We start from the raw sequence: 22998 nt of genomic DNA on the forward strand, positions 1-22998 counted from the left end.
CAGGGGGTCTCTCCTATAATCAGGGAGTCAGGGGATTGCTACTACAGTATTTCAGGGGGTCTCTCCTATAATCAGGGAGTCAGGGGATTGCTACTACAGTATTTCAGGGGGTCTCTCCTATAATCAGGGAGTCAGGGGATTGCTACTACAGTATTTCAGGGGGTCTCTCCTATAATCAGGGAGTCAGCGGATTGCTACTACAGTATTTCGGGGGGTCTGTCCTATAATCAGGGAGTCAGGGGATTGCTACTACAGTATTTCGGGGGGTCTCTCCTATAATCAGGGAGTCAGGGGATTGCTACTACAGTATTTCGGGGAGTCTCTCCTATAATCAGGGAGTCAGGGGATTGCTACTACAGTATTTCGGGGGGTCTCTCCTATAATCAGGGAGTCAGGGGATTGCTACTACAGTATTTCAGGGGGTCTGTCCTATAATCAGGGAGTCAGGGGTAAGCTACTACAGTATTTCGGGGGGTGTCTCCTATAATTAGGGAGTCAGGGGATTGCTACTACAGTATTTCAGGGAGTCTCTCCTATAATCAGGGAGTCAGGGGATTGCTACTACAGTATTTCAGGGGGTCTCTCCTATAATCAGGGAGTCAGGGGATTGCTACTACAGTATTTCAGGGGGTCTCTCCTATAATCAGGGAGTCAGGGGATTGCTACTACAGTATTTCAGGGAGTCTCTCCTATAATCAGGGAGTCAGGGGATTGCTACTACAGTATTTCAGGGGGTCTCTCCTATAATCATGGAGTCAGGGGATTGCTACTACAGTATTTCAGGGGGTCTCTCCTATAATCAGGGAGTCAGGGGATTGCTACTACAGTATTTCAGGGGGTCTCTCCTATAATCAGGGAGTCAGGGGATTGCTACTACAGTATTTCAGGGGGTCTGTCCTATAATCAGGGAGTCAGGGGATTGCTACTACAGTATTTCAGGGGGTCTCTCCTATAATCAGGGAGTCAGGGGATTGCTACTACAGTATTTCAGGGGGTCTCTCCTATAATCAGGGAGTCAGGGGATTGCTACTACAGTATTTCAGGGGGTCTCTCCTATAATCAGGGAGTCAGGGGATTGCTACTACAGTATTTCAGGGGGTCTCTCCTATAATCAGGGAGTCAGGGGATTGCTACTACAGTATTTCAGGGGGTCTGTCCAATAATCATGGAGTCAGGGGATTTCTACTACAGTATTTCAGGGGGTCTCTCCTATAATCAGGGAGTCAGGGGATTCCTACTACAGTATTTCAGGGAATCTCTCCTATAATCAGGGAGTCAGGGGATTGCTACTACAGTATTTCGGGGGGTCTGTCCTATAATCAGGGAGTCAGGGGATTGCTACTACAGTATTTCAGGGGGTCTCTCCTATAATCAGGGAGTCAGGGGATTGCTACTACAGTATTTCAGGGGGTCTCTCCTATAATCAGGGAGTCAGGGGATTGCTATTACAGTATTTCAGGGGGTCTCTCCAATAACCAGGGAGTCAGGGGATTGCTACTACAGTATTTTGGGGAGTCTCTCCTGTAATCAGGGAGTCAGGAGATTATTACTACAGTATTTCAGGGGGTCTCTCCTATAATCAGGGAGTCAGGGGATTGCTACTACAGTATTTCTGGGGGTCTGTCCTATAATCAGGGAGTCAGGGGATTGCTACTACAGAATTTCAGGGGGTCTGTCCTATAATCAGGGAGTCAGGGGATTCCTACTACAGTATTTCAGGGAGTCTGTCCTGTAATCAGGGAGTCAGGGGATTGCTACTACAGTATTTCGGGGAGTCTCTCCTATAATCAGGGAGTCAGGGGATTCCTACTACAGTATTTCAGGGAGTCTCTCCTATAATCAGGGAGTCAGGGGATTGCTACTACAGTATTTCAGGGAGTCTCTCCTATAATCAGGGAGTCAGGGGATTGCTACTACAGTATTTCAGGGGGTCTCTCCTATAATCAGGGAGTCAGGGGATTGCTACTACAGTATTTCAGGGGGTCTCTCCTATAATCAGGGAGTCAGGGGATTGCTACTACAGTATTTCAGGGGGTCTCTCCTATAATCAGGGAGTCAGGGGATTGCTACTACAGTATTTCAGGGGGTCTCTCCTATAATCAGGGAGTCAGGGGATTGCTACTACAGTATTTCAGGGGGTCTCTCCTATAATCAGGGAGTCAGGGGATTGCTACTACAGTATTTCAGGGGGTCTGTCCAATAATCATGGAGTCAGGGGATTTCTACTACAGTATTTCAGGGGGTCTCTCCTATAATCAGGGAGTCAGGAGATTCCTACTACAGTATTTCAGGGAGTCTCTCCTATAATCAGGGAGTAAGGGGATTGCTACTACAGTATTTCAGGGGGTCTCTCCTATAATCAGGGATTCTGGGGATTGCTACTACAGTATTTCAGGGAGTCTGTCCTATAATCAGGGAGTCAGGGGATTGCTACTACAGTATTTCAGGGGGTCTCTCCTATAATCAGGGAGTCAGGGGATTGCTACTACAGTATTTCAGGGGGTCTCTCCTATAATCAGGGAGTCAGGGGATTGCTACTACAGTATTTCAGGGGGTCTGTCCTATAATCAGGAAGTCAGGGGATTGCTACTACAGTATTTCAGGGGGTCTGTCCTATAATCAGGGAGTCAGGGGTAAGCTACTACAGTATTTCGGGGGGTGTCTCCTATAATTAGGGAGTCAGGGGATTGCTACTACAGTATTTCAGGGAGTCTCTCCTATAATCAGGGAGTCAGGGGATTGCTACTACAGTATTTCAGGGGGTCTCTCCTATAATCAGGGAGTCAGGGGATTGCTACTACAGTATTTCAGGGGGTCTCTCCTATAATCAGGGAGTCAGGGGATTGCTACTACAGTATTTCAGGGAGTCTCTCCTATAATCAGGGAGTCAGGGGATTGCTACTACAGTATTTCAGGGGGTCTGTCCTATAATCATGGAGTCAGGGGATTGCTACTACAGTATTTCAGGGGGTCTCTCCTATAATCAGGGAGTCAGGGGATTGCTACTACAGTATTTCAGGGGGTCTCTCCTATAATCATGGAGTCAGGGGATTGCTACTACAGTATTTCAGGGGGTCTCTCCTATAATCAGGGAGTCAGGGGATTGCTACTACAGTATTTCAGGGGGTCTCTCCTATAATCAGGGAGTCAGGGGATTGCTACTACAGTATTTCAGGGGGTCTGTCCTATAATCAGGGAGTCAGGGGATTGCTACTACAGTATTTCAGGGAGTCTGTCCTATAATCAGGGAGTCAGGGGATTGCTACTACAGTATTTCAGGGGGTCTGTCCTATAATCAGGGAGTCAGGGGATTGCTACTACAGTATTTCAGGGGGTCTCTCCTATAATCAGGGAGTCAGGGGATTGCTACTACAGTATTTCAGGGGAGTCTCTCCTATAATCAGGGAGTCAGGGGATTCCTACTACAGTATTTCAGGGGGTCTCTCCTATAATCAGGGAGTCAGGGGATTCCTACTACAGTATTTCAGGGGGTCTCTCCTATAATCAGGGAGTCAGGGGATTGCTACTACAGTATTTCAGGGAATCTCTCCTATAATCAGGGAGTCAGGGGATTGCTACTACAGTATTTCAGGGGAGTCTGTCCTATAATCAGGGAGTCAGGGGATTCCTACTACAGTATTTCAGAGAGTCTCTCCTGTAATCAGGGAGTCATGGGATTGCTACTACAGTATTTCGGGGGGTGTCTCCTATAATTAGGGAGTCAGGGGATTGCTACTACAGTATTTCAGGGGGTCTCTCCTATAATCAGGGAGTCAGGGGATTGCTACTACAGTATTTCAGGGGGTCTCTCCTATAATCAGGGAGTCAGGGGATTTCTACTACAGTATTTCGGGGGGTCTCTCCTATAATCAGGGAGTCAGGGGATTGCTACTACAGTATTTCAGGGGGTCTCTCCTATAATCAGGGAGTCAACGGATTGCTACTACAGTATTTCGGGGGGTCTGTCCTATAATCAGGGAGTCAGGGGATTGCTACTACAGTATTTCGGGGGGTCTCTCCTATAATCAGGGAGTCAGGGGATTGCTACTACAGTATTTCGGGGAGTCTCTCCTATAATCAGGGAGTCAGGGGATTGCTACTACAGTATTTCGGGGGGTCTCTCCTATAATCAGGGAGTCAGGGGATTGCTACTACAGTATTTCAGGGGGTCTCTCCTATAATCAGGGAGTCAGGGGATTGCTACTACAGTATTTCAGGGGAGTCTCTCCTATAATCAGGGAGTCAGGGGATTGCTACTACAGTATTTCAGGGGGTCTGTCCTATAATCAGGGAGTCAGGGGATTGCTACTACAGTATTTCAGGGGGTCTGTCCTATAATCAGGGAGTCAGGGGATTCCTACTACAGTATTTCAGGGAGTCTCTCCTATAATTAGGGAGTCAGGGGATTGCTACTACAGTATTTCAGGGGGTCTCCTATAATCAGGGAGTCAGGGGATTGCTACTACAGTATTTCAGGGGGTCTCTCCTATTATCAGGGAGTCAGGGGATTGCTACTACAGTATTTCAGGGGGTCTCTCCTATAATCAGGGAGTCAGGGGATTGCTACTACAGTATTTCAGGGGGTCTGTCCTATAATCAGGGAGTCAGGGGATTGCTACTACAGTATTTCAGGGAGTCTCTCCTATAATCAGGGAGTCAGGGGATTGCTACTACAGTTTATCAGGGGGTCTCTCCTATAATCAGGGAGTCAGGGGATTGCTACTACAGTATTTCAGGGGGTCTCTCCTATAATCAGGGAGTCAGGGGATTGCTACTACAGTATTTCAGGGGGTCTCTCCTATAATCAGGGAGTCAGGGGATTGCTACTACAGTATTTCAGGGGGTCTCTCCTATAATCAGGGAGTCAGGGGATTGCTACTACAGTATTTCAGGGGGTCTGTCCAATAATCATGGAGTCAGGGGATTTCTACTACAGTATTTCAGGGGGTCTCTCCTATAATCAGGGAGTCAGGAGATTCCTACTACAGTATTTCAGGGAATCTCTCCTATAATCAGGGAGTCAGGGGATTGCTACTACAGAATTTCAGGGGGTCTGTCCTATAATCATGGAGTCAGGGGATTGCTACTACAGTATTTCAGGGGGTCTCTCCTATAATCAGGGAGTCAGGAGATTCCTACTACAGTATTTCAGGGGGTCTGTCCTATAATCATGGAGTAAGGGAATTGCTACTACAGTATTTCAGGGAGTCTCTCCTATAGTCAGGGAGTCAGGGGAATGTTACTACAGTATTTCAGGGGGTCTGTCCTATAATCAGGGAGTCAGGGGATTGCTACTACAGTATTTCGGGGGGTCTCTCCTATAATCAGGGAGTCAGGGGATTGTTACTACAGTATTTCGGGGGGTCTCTCCTATAATCAGGGAGTCAGGGGATTGTTACTACAGTATTTCAGGGAATCTCTCCTATAATCAGGGAGTCAGGGGATTGCTACTACAGTATTTCAGGGGGTCTGTCCTATAATCAGGGAGTCAGGGGATTGCTACTACAGTATTTCAGGGAGTCTGTCCTATAATCAGGGAGTCAGGGGATTGCTACTACAGTATTTCAGGGGGTCTGTCCTATAATCAGGGAGTCAGGGGATTGCTACTACAGTATTTCAGGGGGTCTCTCCTATAATCAGGGAGTCAGGGGATTCCTACTACAGTATTTCAGGGGAGTCTCTCCTATAATCAGGGAGTCAGGGGATTCCTACTACAGTATTTCAGGGGGTCTCTCCTATAATCAGGGAGTCAGGGGATTGCTACTACAGTATTTCAGGGAATCTCTCCTATAATCAGGGAGTCAGGGGATTGCTACTACAGTATTTCAGGGGAGTCTGTCCTATAATCAGGGAGTCAGGGGATTCCTACTACAGTATTTCAGAGAGTCTCTCCTGTAATCAGGGAGTCATGGGATTGCTACTACAGTATTTCGGGGGGTGTCTCCTATAATTAGGGAGTCAGGGGATTGCTACTACAGTATTTCAGGGGGTCTCTCCTATAATCAGGGAGTCAGGGGATTGCTACTACAGTATTTCAGGGGGTCTCTCCTATAATCAGGGAGTCAGGGGATTGCTACTACAGTATTTCAGGGGGTCTCTCCTATAATCAGGGAGTCAGGGGATTGCTACTACAGTATTTCAGGGGGTCTCTCCTATAATCAGGGAGTCAGCGGATTGCTACTACAGTATTTCGGGGGGTCTGTCCTATAATCAGGGAGTCAGGGGATTGCTACTACAGTATTTCGGGGGGTCTCTCCTATAATCAGGGAGTCAGGGGATTGCTACTACAGTATTTCGGGGAGTCTCTCCTATAATCAGGGAGTCAGGGGATTGCTACTACAGTATTTCGGGGGGTCTCTCCTATAATCAGGGAGTCAGGGGATTGCTACTACAGTATTTCAGGGGGTCTCTCCTATAATCAGGGAGTCAGGGGATTGCTACTACAGTATTTCAGGGGAGTCTCTCCTATAATCAGGGAGTCAGGGGATTGCTACTACAGTATTTCAGGGGGTCTGTCCTATAATCAGGGAGTCAGGGGATTGCTACTACAGTATTTCAGGGGGTCTGTCCTATAATCAGGGAGTCAGGGGATTCCTACTACAGTATTTCAGGGAGTCTCTCCTATAATTAGGGAGTCAGGGGATTGCTACTACAGTATTTCAGGGGGTCTCCTATAATCAGGGAGTCAGGGGATTGCTACTACAGTATTTCAGGGGGTCTCTCCTATTATCAGGGAGTCAGGGGATTGCTACTACAGTATTTCAGGGGGTCTCTCCTATAATCAGGGAGTCAGGGGATTGCTACTACAGTATTTCAGGGGGTCTGTCCTATAATCAGGGAGTCAGGGGATTGTTACTACAGTATTTCAGGGGGTCTCTCCTATAATCAGGGAGTCAGGGGATTGCTACTACAGTATTTCAGGGGGTCTGTCCTATAATCAGGGAGTCAGGGGATTGTTACTACAGTATTTCAGGGGGTCTCTCCTATAATCAGGGAGTCAGGGTATTGCTACTACAGTATTTCAGGGGGTCTGTCCTATAATCAGGGAGTCAGGGGATTGCTACTACAGTATTTCGGGGGGTCTGTCCTATAATCAGGGAGTCAGGGGATTGCTACTACAGTATTTCGGGGGGTCTCTCCTATAATCAGGGAGTCAGGGGATTGCTACTACAGTATTTCAGGGGGTCTGTCCTATAATCAGGGAGTCAGGGGATTGCTACTACAGTATTTCGGGGGGTCTGTCCTATAATCAGGGAGTCAGGGGATTGCTACTACAGTATTTCAGGGAGTCTCTCCTATAATCAGGGAGTCAGGGGATTGCTACTACAGTATTTCAGGGGGTCTGTCCTATAATCAGGGAGTCAGGGGTTTGCTACTACAGTATTTCGGGGGGTCTCTCTTATAATCAGGGAGTCAGGGGATTGCTACTACAGTATTTCAGGGGGTCTGTCCTATAATCAGGGAGTCAGGGGATTGCTACTACAGTATTTCGGGGGGGCTCTCCTATATTCAGGGAGTCAGGGGATTCCTACTACAGTATTTCAGGGGGTCTCTCCTATAATCAGGGAGTCAGGGGATTGCTACTACAGTATTTCAGGGGGTCTGTCCTATAATCAGGGAGTCAGGGGATTGCTACTACAGTATTTCAGGGGGTTTCTCCTATAATCATGGAGTCAGGGGATTGCTACTACAGTATATCGGGGAGTCTCTCCTATAATCAGGGAGTCAGGGGATTGCTACTACAGTATTTCAGGGGGTTTCTCCTATAATCATGGAGTCAGGGGATTGCTACTACAGTATTTCAGGGGGTCTCTCCTATAATCAGGGATTCTGGGGATTGCTACTACAGTATTTCAGGGAGTCTGTCCTATAATCAGGGAGTCAGGGGATTGCTACTACAGTATTTCAGGGGGCTCTCCTATAATCAGGGAGTCAGGGGATTGCTACTACAGTATTTCAGGGGGTCTCTCCTATAATCAGGGAGTCAGGGGATTGCTACTACAGTATTTCAGGGGGTCTGTCCTATAATCAGGAAGTCCGGGGATTGCTACTACAGTATTTCAGGGGGTCTGTCCTATAATCAGGGAGTCAGGGGATTGCTACTACAGTATTTCAGGGGGTCTGTCCTATAATCAGGAAGTCAGGGGATTGCTACTACAGTATTTCAGGGGGTCTCTCCTATAATCAGGGAGTCAGGGGATAGCTACTACAGTATTTCGGGGGGTGTCTCCTATAATTAGGGAGTCAGGGGATTGCTACTACAGTATTTCAGGGAGTCTCTCCTATAATCAGGGAGTCAGGGGATTGCTACTACAGTATTTCAGGGGGTCTCTCCTATAATCAGGGAGTCAGGGGATTGCTACTACAGTATTTCAGGGGGTCTCTCCTATAATCAGGGAGTCAGGGGATTGCTACTACAGTATTTCAGGGAGTCTCTCCTATAATCAGGGAGTCAGGGGATTGCTACTACAGTATTTCAGGGGGTCTGTCCTATAATCATGGAGTCAGGGGATTGCTACTACAGTATTTCAGGGGGTCTCTCCTATAATCAGGGAGTCAGGGGATTGCTACTACAGTATTTCAGGGGGTCTCTCCTATAATCATGGAGTCAGGGGATTGCTACTACAGTATTTCAGGGGGTCTCTCCTATAATCAGGGAGTCAGGGGATTGCTACTACAGTATTTCAGGGGGTCTCTCCTATAATCAGGGAGTCAGGGGATTGCTACTACAGTATTTCAGGGGGTCTCTCCTATAATCAGGGAGTGAGGGGATTGCTACTACAGTATTTCAGGGGGTCTGTCCAATAATCATGGAGTCAGGGGATTTCTACTACAGTATTTCAGGGGGTCTCTCCTATAATCAGGGAGTCAGGGGATTCCTACTACAGTATTTCAGGGAATCTCTCCTATAATCAGGGAGTCAGGGGATTGCTATTACAGTATTTCAGGGGTCTGTCCTATAATCATGGAGTCAGGGGATTGCTACTACAGTATTTCAGGGGGTCTCTCCTATAATCAGGGAGTCAGGGGATTCCTACTACAGTATTTCTGGGAGTCTGTCCTATAATCAGGGAGTAAGGGGATTGCTACTACAGTATTTCAGGGGGTCTCTCCTATAATCAGGGAGTCAGGGGATTGCTACTACAGTATTTCAGGGGGTCTGTCCTATGATCATGGAGTCAGGGGATTGCTACTACAGTATTTCAGGGGGTCTCTCCTATAATGAGGGAGTCAGGGGATTGCTACTACAGTATTTCAGGGGGTCTCTCCTATAATCAGGGAGTCAGGGGATTCCTACTACAGTATTTCACGGAGTCTGTCCTATAATCAGGGAGTCAGGGGATTGCTACTACAGTATTTCAGGGGGTCTGTCCTATAATCAGGGAGCCAGGGGATTCCTACTACAGTATTTCAGGGAGTCTGTCCTATAATCAGGGAGTCAGGGGATTCCTACTACAGTATTTCAGGGGGTCTCTCCTATAATCAGGGAGTCAGGGGATTGCTACTACAGTATTTCAGGGAGTCTCTCCTATAATCAGGGAGTCAGAGGATTGCTACTACAGTATTTCGGGGGGTCTCTCTTATAATCAGGGAGTCAGGGGATTGTTACTACAGTATCTCGGGGGGTCTCTCCTATAATCAGGGAGTCAGGGGATTGCTACTACAGTATTTCAGGGGGTCTCTCCTATAATCAGGGAGTCAGGGGATTGCTACTACAGTATTTCAGGGGGTCTGTCCTATAATCAGGGAGTCAGGGGATTGCTACTACAGTATTTCAGGGAGTCTGTCCTATAATCAGGGAGTCAGGGGATTGCTACTACAGTATTTCGGGGGGTCTCTCCTATAATCAGGGAGTCAGGGGATTGCTAGTACAGTCTTTCGGGGGGTCTCTCCTATAATCAGGGAGACAGGGGATTGCTACTACAGTATTTCAGGGGAGTCTGTCCTATAATCAGGGAGTCAGGGGATTCCTACTACAGTATTTCAGGGAGTCTGTCCTATAATCAGGGAGTCAGGGGATTGCTACTACAGTATTTCAGGGGGGTCTGTCCTATAATCAGGGAGTCAGGGGATTGCTAGTACAGTCTTTCGGGGGGTCTCTCCTATAATCAGGGAGTCAGGGGATTGCAACTACAGTATGTCAGGGGGTCTCTCCTATAATCAGGGAGTCAGGGTATTGCTACTACAGTATTTCAGGGAGTCTCTCCTATAATCAGGGAGTCAGGGGATTGCTACTACAGTATTTCTGGGGGTCTGTCCTATAATCAGGGAGTCAGGGGATTGCTACTACAGTATTTCAGGGGGTCTCTCCTATAATCAGGGAGTCAGGGGATTGCTACTACAGTATTTCAGGGGGTCTGTCCTATAATCAGGGAGTCAGGGTATTGCTACTACAGTATTTCAGGGGGTCTCTCCTATAATCAGGGAGTCAGGGGATTGCTACTACAGTATTTCAGGGGGTCTGCCCTATAATCAGGGAGTCAGGGTATTGCTATTACAGTATTTCAGGGGGTCTCTCCAATAACCAGGGAGTCAGGGGATTGCTACTACAGTATTTCGGGGAGTCTCTCCTGTAATCAGGGAGTCAGGGGATTATTACTACAGTATTTCAGGGGGTCTCTCCTATAATCAGGGAGTCAGGGGATTGCTACTACAGTATTTCTGGGGGTCTGTCCTATAATCAGGGTGTCAGGGGATTGCTAGTACAGAATTTCAGGGGGTCTGTCCTATAATCAGGGAGTCAGGGGATTGCTACTACAGTATTTCGGGGAGTCTCTCCTATAATCAGGGAGTCAGGGGATTCCTACTACAGTATTTCAGGGAGTCTGTCCTGTAATCAGGGAGTCAGGGGATTGCTACTACAGTATTTCGGGGAGTCTCTCCTATAATCAGGGAGTCAGGGGATTCCTACTACAGTATTTCAGGGAGTCTCTCCTATAATCAGGGAGTCAGGGGATTGCTATTACAGTATTTCAGGGAATCTCTCCTATAATCAGGGAGTCAGGGGATTGCTACTACAGTATTTCAGGGGGTCTGTCCTATAATCAGGGAGTCAGGGGATTGCTACTACAGTATTTCAGGGAGTCTCTCCTGTAATCAGGGAGTCAGGGGATTGCTACTACAGTATTTCAGGGGGTCTGTCCTATAATCAGGAAGTCCGGGGATTGCTACTACAGTATTTCAGGGGGTCTGTCCTATAATCAGGGAGTCAGGGGATTGCTACTACAGTATTTCAGGGGGTCTGTCCTATAATCAGGAAGTCAGGGGATTGCTACTACAGTATTTCAGGGGGTCTCTCCTATAATCAGGGAGTCAGGGGATAGCTACTACAGTATTTCGGGGGGTGTCTCCTATAATTAGGGAGTCAGGGGATTGCTACTACAGTATTTCAGGGAGTCTCTCCTATAATCAGGGAGTCAGGGGATTGCTACTACAGTATTTCAGGGGGTCTCTCCTATAATCAGGGAGTCAGGGGATTGCTACTACAGTATTTCAGGGGGTCTCTCCTATAATCAGGGAGTCAGGGGATTGCTACTACAGTATTTCAGGGAGTCTCTCCTATAATCAGGGAGTCAGGGGATTGCTACTACAGTATTTCAGGGGGTCTGTCCTATAATCATGGAGTCAGGGGATTGCTACTACAGTATTTCAGGGGGTCTCTCCTATAATCAGGGAGTCAGGGGATTGCTACTACAGTATTTCAGGGGGTCTCTCCTATAATCATGGAGTCAGGGGATTGCTACTACAGTATTTCAGGGGGTCTCTCCTATAATCAGGGAGTCAGGGGATTGCTACTACAGTATTTCAGGGGGTCTCTCCTATAATCAGGGAGTCAGGGGATTGCTACTACAGTATTTCAGGGGGTCTCTCCTATAATCAGGGAGTGAGGGGATTGCTACTACAGTATTTCAGGGGGTCTGTCCAATAATCATGGAGTCAGGGGATTTCTACTACAGTATTTCAGGGGGTCTCTCCTATAATCAGGGAGTCAGGGGATTCCTACTACAGTATTTCAGGGAATCTCTCCTATAATCAGGGAGTCAGGGGATTGCTATTACAGTATTTCAGGGGGTCTGTCCTATAATCATGGAGTCAGGGGATTGCTACTACAGTATTTCAGGGGGTCTCTCCTATAATCAGGGAGTCAGGGGATTCCTACTACAGTATTTCTGGGAGTCTGTCCTATAATCAGGGAGTAAGGGGATTGCTACTACAGTATTTCAGGGGGTCTCTCCTATAATCAGGGAGTCAGGGGATTGCTACTACAGTATTTCAGGGGGTCTGTCCTATGATCATGGAGTCAGGGGATTGCTACTACAGTATTTCAGGGGGTCTCTCCTATAATGAGGGAGTCAGGGGATTGCTACTACAGTATTTCAGGGGGTCTCTCCTATAATCAGGGAGTCAGGGGATTCCTACTACAGTATTTCACGGAGTCTGTCCTATAATCAGGGAGTCAGGGGATTGCTACTACAGTATTTCAGGGGGTCTGTCCTATAATCAGGGAGCCAGGGGATTCCTACTACAGTATTTCAGGGAGTCTGTCCTATAATCAGGGAGTCAGGGGATTCCTACTACAGTATTTCAGGGGGTCTCTCCTATAATCAGGGAGTCAGGGGATTGCTACTACAGTATTTCAGGGAGTCTCTCCTATAATCAGGGAGTCAGAGGATTGCTACTACAGTATTTCGGGGTGTCTCTCTTATAATCAGGGAGTCAGGGGATTGTTACTACAGTATCTCGGGGGGTCTCTCCTATAATCAGGGAGTCAGGGGATTGCTACTACAGTATTTCAGGGGGTCTCTCCTATAATCAGGGAGTCAGGGGATTGCTACTACAGTATTTCAGGGGGTCTGTCCTATAATCAGGGAGTCAGGGGATTGCTACTACAGTATTTCAGGGAGTCTGTCCTATAATCAGGGAGTCAGGGGATTGCTACTACAGTATTTCGGGGGGTCTCTCCTATAATCAGGGAGTCAGGGGATTGCTAGTACAGTCTTTCGGGGGGTCTCTCCTATAATCAGGGAGACAGGGGATTGCTACTACAGTATTTCAGGGGAGTCTGTCCTATAATCAGGGAGTCAGGGGATTCCTACTACAGTATTTCAGGGAGTCTGTCCTATAATCAGGGAGTCAGGGGATTGCTACTACAGTATTTCAGGGGGGTCTGTCCTATAATCAGGGAGTCAGGGGATTGCTAGTACAGTCTTTCGGGGGGTCTCTCCTATAATCAGGGAGTCAGGGGATTGCAACTACAGTATGTCAGGGGGTCTCTCCTATAATCAGGGAGTCAGGGTATTGCTACTACAGTATTTCAGGGAGTCTCTCCTATAATCAGGGAGTCAGGGGATTGCTACTACAGTATTTCTGGGGGTCTGTCCTATAATCAGGGAGTCAGGGGATTGCTACTACAGTATTTCAGGGGGTCTCTCCTATAATCAGGGAGTCAGGGGATTGCTACTACAGTATTTCAGGGGGTCTGTCCTATAATCAGGGAGTCAGGGTATTGCTACTACAGTATTTCAGGGGGTCTCTCCTATAATCAGGGAGTCAGGGGATTGCTACTACAGTATTTCAGGGGGTCTGTCCTATAATCAGGGAGTCAGGGTATTGCTATTACAGTATTTCAGGGGGTCTCTCCAATAACCAGGGAGTCAGGGGATTGCTACTACAGTATTTCGGGGAGTCTCTCCTGTAATCAGGGAGTCAGGGGATTATTACTACAGTATTTCAGGGGGTCTCTCCTATAATCAGGGAGTCAGGGGATTGCTACTACAGTATTTCTGGGGGTCTGTCCTATAATCAGGGTGTCAGGGGATTGCTAGTACAGAATTTCAGGGGGTCTGTCCTATAATCAGGGAGTCAGGGGATTGCTACTACAGTATTTCGGGGAGTCTCTCCTATAATCAGGGAGTCAGGGGATTCCTACTACAGTATTTCAGGGAGTCTGTCCTGTAATCAGGGAGTCAGGGGATTGCTACTACAGTATTTCGGGGAGTCTCTCCTATAATCAGGGAGTCAGGGGATTCCTACTACAGTATTTCAGGGAGTCTCTCCTATAATCAGGGAGTCAGGGGATTGCTATTACAGTATTTCAGGGAATCTCTCCTATAATCAGGGAGTCAGGGGATTGCTACTACAGTATTTCAGGGGGTCTGTCCTATAATCAGGGAGTCAGGGGATTGCTACTACAGTATTTCAGGGAGTCTCTCCTGTAATCAGGAAGTCAGGGGATTGCTACTACAGTATTTCGGGGGGTGTCTCCTATAATTAGGGAGTCAGGGGATTGCTACTACAGTATTTCAGGGAGTCTCTCCTGTAATCAGGAAGTCAGGGGATTGCTACTACAGTATTTCGGGGGGTGTCTCCTATAATTAGGGAGTCAGGGGATTGCTACTACAGTATTTCAGGGGGTCTCTCCTATAATCAGGGAGTCAGGGGATTGCTACTACAGTATTTCAGGGGGTCTCTCCTATAATCAGGGAGTCAGGGGATTGCTACTACAGTATTTCGGGGAGTCTCTCCTATAATCAGGGAGTCAGGGGATTCCTACTACAGTATTTCAGGGAGTCTCTCCTGTAATCAGGAAGTCAGGGGATTGCTACTACAGTATTTCGGGGGGTGTCTCCTATAATTAGGGAGTCAGGGGATTGCTACTACAGTATTTCAGGGAGTCTCTCCTGTAATCAGGAAGTCAGGGGATTGCTACTACAGTATTTCGGGGGGTGTCTCCTATAATTAGGGAGTCAGGGGATTGCTACTACAGTATTTCAGGGGGTCTCTCCTATAATCAGGGAGTCAGGGGATTGCTACTACAGTATTTCAGGGGGTCTCTCCTATAATCAGGGAGTCAGGGGATTGCTACTACAGTATTTCGGGGAGTCTCTCCTATAATCAGGGAGTCAGGGGATTCCTAATACAGTATTTCAGGGGGTCTCTCCTATAATCAGGGAGTCAGGGGATTGCTATTACAGTATTTCAGGGAATCTCTCCTATAATCAGGGAGTCAGGGGATTGCTACTACAGTGTTTCAGGGGGTCTGTCCTATAATCAGGGAGTCAGGGGATTGCTACTACAGTATTTCAGGGAGTCTCTCCTGTAATCAGGGAGTCAGGGGATTGCTACTACAGTATTTCGGGGGGTGTCTCCTATAATCAGGGAGTCAGGGGATTGCTACTACAGTATTTCAGGGGGTCTCTCCTATAATCAGGGAGTCAGGGGATTGCTACTACAGTATTTCAGGGGGTCTCTCCTATAATCAGGGAGTCAGGGGATTGCTACTACAGTATTTCAGGGGGTCTGTCCTATAATCAGGGAGTCAGGGGATTGCTACTACAGTATTTCGGGGGGTCTGTCCTATAATCAGGGAGTCAGGGGATTGCTACTACAGTATTTCGGGGGGTCTCTCCTATAATCAGGGAGTCAGGGGATTGCTACTACAGTATTTCGGGGAGTCTCTCCTATAATCTTGGAGTCAGGGGATTGCTACTACAGTATTTCGGGGGGTCTCTCCTATAATCAGGGAGTCAGGGGATTGCTACTACAGTATTTCGGGGGGTCTCTCCTATAATCAAGGAGTCAGGGGATTGCTACTACAGTATTTCAGGGGAGTCTCTCCTATAATCAGGGAGTCAGGGGATTGCTACTACAGTATTTCAGGGGGTCTCTCCTATAATCAGGGAGTCATGGGTTAGCTACTACAGTATTTCAGGGGGTCTCTCCTATAATCAGGGAGTCAGGGGATTGCTACTACAGTATTTCAGGGAGTCTCTCCTTTAATTAGGGAGTCAGGGGATTGTTACTACAGTATTTCAGGGGGTCTCCTATAATCAGGGATTCAGGGGATTGCTACTACAGTATTTCAGGGGGTTTCTCCTATTATCAGGGAGTCAGGGGATTGCTACTACAGTATTTCAGGGGGTCTCTCCTATAATCAGGGAGTCAGGGGATTGATACTACAGTATTTCAGGGGGTCTGTCCTATAATCAGGGAGTGAGGGGATTGTTACTACAGTATTTCAGGGGGTCTCTCCTATAATCAGGGAGTCAGGGGATTGCTACTACAGTATTTCAGGGGGTCTGTCCTATAATCAGGGAGTCAGGGGATTGCTACTACAGTATTTCGGGGGGGTCTGTCCTATAATCAGGGAGTCAGGGGATTGCTGCTACAGTATTTCAGGGGGTCTCTCCTATAATCAGGGAGTCAGGGGATTGCTACTACAGTATTTCAGGGAGTCTCTCTTATAATCAGGGAGTAAGGGGATTGCTACTACAGTATTTCAGGGAGTCTCTCCTATAGTCAGGGAGTCAGGGGAATGTTACTACAGTATTTCAGGGGGTCTGTCCTATAATCAGGGAGTCAGGGGATTGCTACTACAGTATTTCGGGGGGTCTCTCCTATAATCAGGGAGTCAGGGGATTGTTACTACAGTATTTCGGGGGGTCTCTCCTATAATCAGGGAGTCAGGGGATTGTTACTACAGTATTTCAGGGAATCTCTCCTATAATCAGGGAGTCAGGGGATTGCTACTACAGTATTTCAGGGGGTCTGTCCTATAATCAGGGAGTCAGGGGATTGCTACTACAGTATTTCAGGGGATCTGTCCTATAATCAGGGAGTCAGGGGATTGCTACTACAGTATTTCAGGGGGTCTGTCCTATAATCAGGGAGTCAGGGGATTCCTACTACAGTATTTCAGGGGAGTCTCTCCTATAATCAGGGAGTCAGGGGATTGCTACTACAGTATTTCAGGGAATCTCTCCTATAATCAGGGAGTCAGGGGATTGCTACTACAGTATTTCAGGGGGTCTGTCCTATAATCAGGGAGTCAGGGTATTGCTACTACAGTATTTCAGGGAGTCTGTCCTATAATCAGGGAGTCAGGGGATTGCTACTACAGTATTTCAGGGGGTCTGTCCTATAATCAGGGAGTCAGGGGATTCCTACTACAGTATTTCAGGGGAGTCTCTCCTATAATCAGGGAGTCAGGGGATTGCTACTACAGTTTTTCAGGGGAGTCTGTCCTATAATCAGGGAGTCAGGGGATTCCTACTACAGTATTTCAGGGAGTCTCTCCTGTAATCAGGGAGTCAGGGGATTGCTACTACAGTATTTCGGGGGGTGTCTCCTATAATTAGGGAGTCAGGGGATTGCTACTACAGTATTTCAGGGGGTCTCTCCTATAATCAGGGAGTCAGGGGATTGCTACTACAGTATTTCAGGGGGTCTCTCCTATAATCAGGGAGTCAGGGGATTGCTACTACAGTATTTCAGGGGGTCTCTCCTATAATCAGGGAGTCAGGGGATTGCTACTACAGTATTTCGGGGGGTCTCTCCTATAATCAGGGAGTCAGCGGATTGCTACTACAGTATTTCGGGGGGTCTGTCCTATTATCAGGGAGTCAGGGGATTGCTACTACAGTATTTCGGGGGGTCTCTCCTATAATCAGGGAGTCAGGGGATTGCTACTACAGTATTTCGGGGAGTCTCTCCTATAATCAGGGAGTCAGGGGATTGCTACTACAGTATTTCGGGGGGTCTCTCCTATAATCAGGGAGTCAGGGGATTGCTACTACAGTATTTCAGGGGGTCTCTCCTATAATCAGGGAGTCAGGGGATTGCTACTACAGTATTTCAGGGGAGTCTCTCCTATAATCAGGGAGTCAGGGGATTGCTACTACAGTATTTCAGGGGGTCTCTCCTATAATCAGGGAGTCAGGGGATTGCTACTACAGTATTTCAGGGGGTCTCTCCTATAATCAGGGAGTCAGGGGATTGCTACTACAGTATTTCAGGGGGTCTGTCCTATAATCAGGCAGTCAGGGGATTGCTACTACAGTATTTCAGGGGGTCTCTCCTATAATCAGGGAGTCAGGGGATTGCTACTACAGTATTTCAGGGGGTCTCTCCTATAATCAGGGAGTCAGGGGATTGCTACTACAGTATTTCAGGGGGTCTCTCCTATAATCAGGGAGTCAGGGGATTGCTACTACAGTATTTCAGGGGGTCTCTCCTATAATCAGGGAGTCAGGGGATTGCTACTACAGTATTTCAGGGAGTCTCTCCTATAATCAGGGAGTAAGGGGATTGCTACTACAGTATTTCAGGGGGTCTGTCCTATTATAATCATGGAGTAAGGGAATTGCTACTACAGTATTTCAGGGAGTCTCTCCTATAGTCAGGGAGTCAGGGGAATGTTACTACAGTATTTCAGGGGGTCTGTCCTATAATCAGGGAGTCAGGGGATTGCTACTACAGTATTTCGGGGGGTCTCTCCTATAATCAGGGAGTCAGGGGATTGTTACTACAGTATTTCGGGGGGTTTCTCCTATAATCAGGGAGTCAGGGGATTGTTACTACAGTATTTCAGGGAATCCCTCCTATAATCATGGAGTCAGGGGATTGCTACTACAGTATTTCAGGGGGTCTCTCCTATAATCAGGGAGTCAGGAGATTCCTACTACAGTATTTCAGGGAGTCTCTCCTATAATCAGGGAGTCAGGGGATTGTTACTACAGTATTTCGGGGGGTTTCTCCTATAATCAGGGAGTCAGGGGATTGTTACTACAGTATTTCAGGGAATCCCTCCTATAATCAGGGAGTCAGGGGATTGCTACTACAGTAATTCAGGGGGTCTGTCCTATAATCAGGGAGTCAGGGGATTGCTACTACAGTATTTCAGGGAGTCTGTCCTATAATCAGGGAGTCAGGGGATTGCTACTACAGTATTTCAGGGGGTCTGTCCTATAATCAGGGAGTCAGGGGATTGCTACTACAGTATTTCAGGGGGTCTCTCCTATAATCAGGGAGTCAGGGGATTGCTACTACAGTATTTCAGGGGGTCTCTCCTATAATCAGGGAGTCAGGAGATTCCTACTACAGTATTTCAGGGGAGTCTCTCCTATAATCAGGGAGTCAGGGGATTGCTACTACAGTATTTCAGGGGAGTCTGTCCTATAATCAGGGAGTCAGGGGATTCCTACTGCAGTATTTCAGGGAGTCTCTCCTGTAATCAGGGAGTCAGGGGATTGCTACTACAGTATTTCGGGGGGTGTCTCCTATAATTAGGGAGTCAGGGGATTGCTACTACAGTATTTCAGGGGGTCTCTCCTATAATCAGGGAGTCAGGGGATTGCTACTACAGTATTTCAGGGGGTCTCTCCTATAATCAGGGAGTCAGGGGATTGCTACTACAGTATTTCAGGGGGTCTCTCCTATAATCAGGGAGTCAGGGGATTGCTACTACAGTATTTCAGGGGGTCTCTCCTATAATCAGAGAGTCAGCGGATTGCTACTACAGTATTTCGGGGGGTCTGTCCTATTATCAGGGAGTCAGGGGATTGCTACTACAGTATTTCGGGGGGTCTCTCCTATAATCAGGGAGTCAGGGGATTGCTACTACAGTATTTCGGGGAGTCTCTCCTATAATCAGGGAGTCAGGGGATTGCTACTACAGTATTTCGGGGGGTCTCTCCTATAATCAGGGAGTCAGGGGATTGCTACTACAGTATTTCAGGGGGTCTCTCCTATAATCAGGGAGTCAGGGGATTGCTACTACAGTATTTCAGGGGAGTCTCTCCTATAATCAGGGAGTCAGGGGATTGCTACTACAGTATTTCAGGGGGTCTCTCCTATAATCAGGGAGTCAGGGGATTGCTACTACAGTATTTCAGGGGGTCTCTCCTATAATCAGGGAGTCAGGGGATTGCTATTACAGTATTTCAGGTGATCTGTCCTATAATCAGGCAGTCAGGGGATTGCTACTACAGTATTTCAGGGGGTCTCTCCTATAATCAGGGAGTCAGGGGATTGCTACTACAGTATTTCAGGGGAGTCTCTCCTATAATCAGGGAGTCAGGGGATTGCTACTACAGTATTTCAGGGGGTCTCTCCTATAATCAGGGAGTCAGGGGATTGCTACTACAGTATTTCAGGGGGTCTCTCCTATAATTAGGGAGTCAGGGGATTGCTACTACAGTATTTCAGGGAGTCTCTCCTATAATCAGGGAGTCAGGGGATTGCTACTACAGTATTTCAGGGGAGTCTCTCCTATAATCAGGGAGTCAGGGGATTGCTACTACAGTATTTCAGGGGGTCTCTCCTATAATCAGGGAGTCAGGGGATTCCTACTACAGTATTTCAGGGGGTCTCTCCTATAATCAGAGAGTCAGGGGATTGCTACTACAGTATTTCAGGGGGTCTCTCCTATAATCAGGGAGTCAGGGGATTGCTACTACAGTATTTCAGGGGAGTCTGTCCTATAATCAGGGAGTCAGGGGATTCCTACTACAGTATTTCAGGGAGTCTCTCCTGTAATCAGGGAGTCAGGGGATTGCTACTACAGTATTTCGGGGGGTGTCTCCTATAATTAGGGAGTCAGGGGATTGCTACTACAGTATTTCAGGGGGTCTCTCCTATAATCAGGGAGTCAGGGGATTGCTACTACAGTATTTCAGGGGGTCTCTCCTATAATCAGGGAGTCAGGGGATTGCTACTACAGTATTTCAGGGGGTCTCTCCTATAATCAGGGAGTCAGGGGATTGCTACTACAGTATTTCAGGGGGTCTCTCCTATAATCAGGGAGTCAGCGGATTGCTACTACAGTATTTCGGGGGGTCTGTCCTATTATCAGGGAGTCAGGGGATTGCTACTACAGTATTTCGGGGGGTCTCTCCTATAATCAGGGAGTCAGGGGATTGCTACTACAGTATTTCGGGGAGTCTCTCCTATAATCAGGGAGTCAGGGGATTGCTACTACAGTATTTCGGGGGGTCTCTCCTATAATCAGGGAGTCAGGGGATTGCTACTACAGTATTTCAGGGGGTCTCTCCTATAATCAGGGAGTCAGGGGATTGCTACTACAGTATTTCAGGGGAGTCTCTCCTATAATCAGGGAGTCAGGGGATTGCTACTACAGTATTTCAGGGGGTCTCTCCTATAATCAGGGAGTCAGGGGATTGCTACTACAGTATTTCAGGGGGTCTCTCCTATAATCAGGGAGTCAGGGGATTGCTATTACAGTATTTCAGGTGATCTGTCCTATAATCAGGCAGTCAGGGGATTGCTACTACAGTATTTCAGGGGGTCTCTCCTATAATCAGGGAGTCAGGGGATTGCTACTACAGTATTTCAGGGGAGTCTCTCCTATAATCAGGGAGTCAGGGGATTGCTACTACAGTATTTCAGGGGGTCTCTCCTATAATCAGGGAGTCAGGGGATTGCTACTACAGTATTTCAGGGGGTCTCTCCTATAATTAGGGAGTCAGGGGATTGCTACTACAGTATTTCAGGGAGTCTCTCCTATAATCAGGGAGTCAGGGGATTGCTACTACAGTATTTCAGGGGAGTCTCTCCTATAATCAGGGAGTCAGGGGATTGCTACTACAGTATTTCAGGGGGTCTCTCCTATAATCAGGGAGTCAGGGGATTCCTACTACAGTATTTCAGGGGGTCTCTCCTATAATCAGAGAGTCAGGGGATTGCTACTACAGTATTTCAGGGGGTCTCTCCTATAATCAGGGAGTCAGGGGATTGCTACTACAGTATTTCAGGGAGTCTCTCCTATAATCAGGGAGTCAGGGGATTGCTACTACAGTATTTCAGGGGGTCTCCTATAATCAGGGAGTCAGGGGATTGCTACTACAGTATTTCAGGGGGTCTCTCCTATTATCAGGGAGTCAGGGGATTGCTACTACAGTATTTCAGGGGGTCTCTCCTATAATCAGGGAGTCAGGGGATTGCTACTACACTATTTCAGGGGGTCTGTCCTATAATCAGGGAGTCAGGGGATTGTTACTACAGTATTTCAGGGGGTCTCTCCTATAATCAGGGAGTCAGGGGATTGCTACTACACTATTTCAGGGGGTCTGTCCTATAATCAGGGAGTCAGGGGATTGTTACTACAGTATTTCGGGGGGTCTCTCCTATAATCAGGGAGTCAGGGGATTGCTACTACAGTATTTCAGGGGGTATGTCCTATAATCAGGGAGTCAGGGGATTGCTACTACAGTATTTCGGGGGGTCTGTCCTATAATCAGGGAGTCAGGGGATTGCTACTACAGTATTTCAGGGAGTCTCTCCTATAATCAGGGAGTCAGGGGATTGCTACTACAGTATTTCAGGGGGTCTGTCCTATAATCAGGGAGTCAGGGGATTGCTACTACAGTATTTCGGGGGGTCTCTCCTATATTCAGGGAGTCAGGGGATTCCTACTACAGTATTTCAGGGGGTCTCTCCTATAATCAGGGAGTCAGGGGATTGCTACTACAGTATTTCAGGGGGTCTGTCCTATAATCAGGGAGTCAGGGGATTGCTACTACAGTATTTCAGGGGGTTTGTCCTATAATCATGGAGTCAGGGGATTGCTACTACAGTATTTCGGGGAGTCTCTCCTATAATCAGGGAGTCAGGGGATTGCTACTACAGTATTTCAGGGGGTCTCTCCTATAATCAGGGATTCTGGGGATTGCTACTACAGTATTTCAGGGAGTCTGTCCTATAATCAGGGAGTCAGGGGATTGCTACTACAGTATTTCAGGGGGTCTCTCCTATAATTAGGGAGTCAGGGGATAGCTACTACAGTATTTCAGGGGGTCTCTCCTATAATCAGGGAGTCAGGGGATTGCTACTACAGTATTTCAGGGGGTCTGTCCTATAATCAGGAAGTCAGGGGATTGCTACTACAGTATTTCAGGGGGTCTGTCCTATAATCAGGGAGTCAGGGGTAAGCTACTACAGTATTTCGGGGGGTGTCTCCTATAATTAGGGAGTCAGGGGATTGCTACTACAGTATTTCAGGGAGTCTCTCCTATAATCAGGGAGTCAGGGGATTGCTACTACAGTATTTCAGGGGGTCTCTCCTATAATCAGGGAGTCAGGGGATTGCTACTACAGTGTTTCAGGGGGTCTCTCCTATAATCAGGGAGTCAGGGGATTGCTACTACTGTATTTCAGGGAGTCTCTCCTATAATCAGGGAGTCAGGGGATTGCTACTACAGT

The sequence above is a fragment of the Taudactylus pleione genome, unplaced genomic scaffold (assembly GCF_031769625.1).
Source record: "Taudactylus pleione unplaced genomic scaffold, aTauple2 ptg001965l, whole genome shotgun sequence".
Lineage (NCBI taxonomy): Eukaryota > Metazoa > Chordata > Amphibia > Anura > Myobatrachidae > Taudactylus > Taudactylus pleione.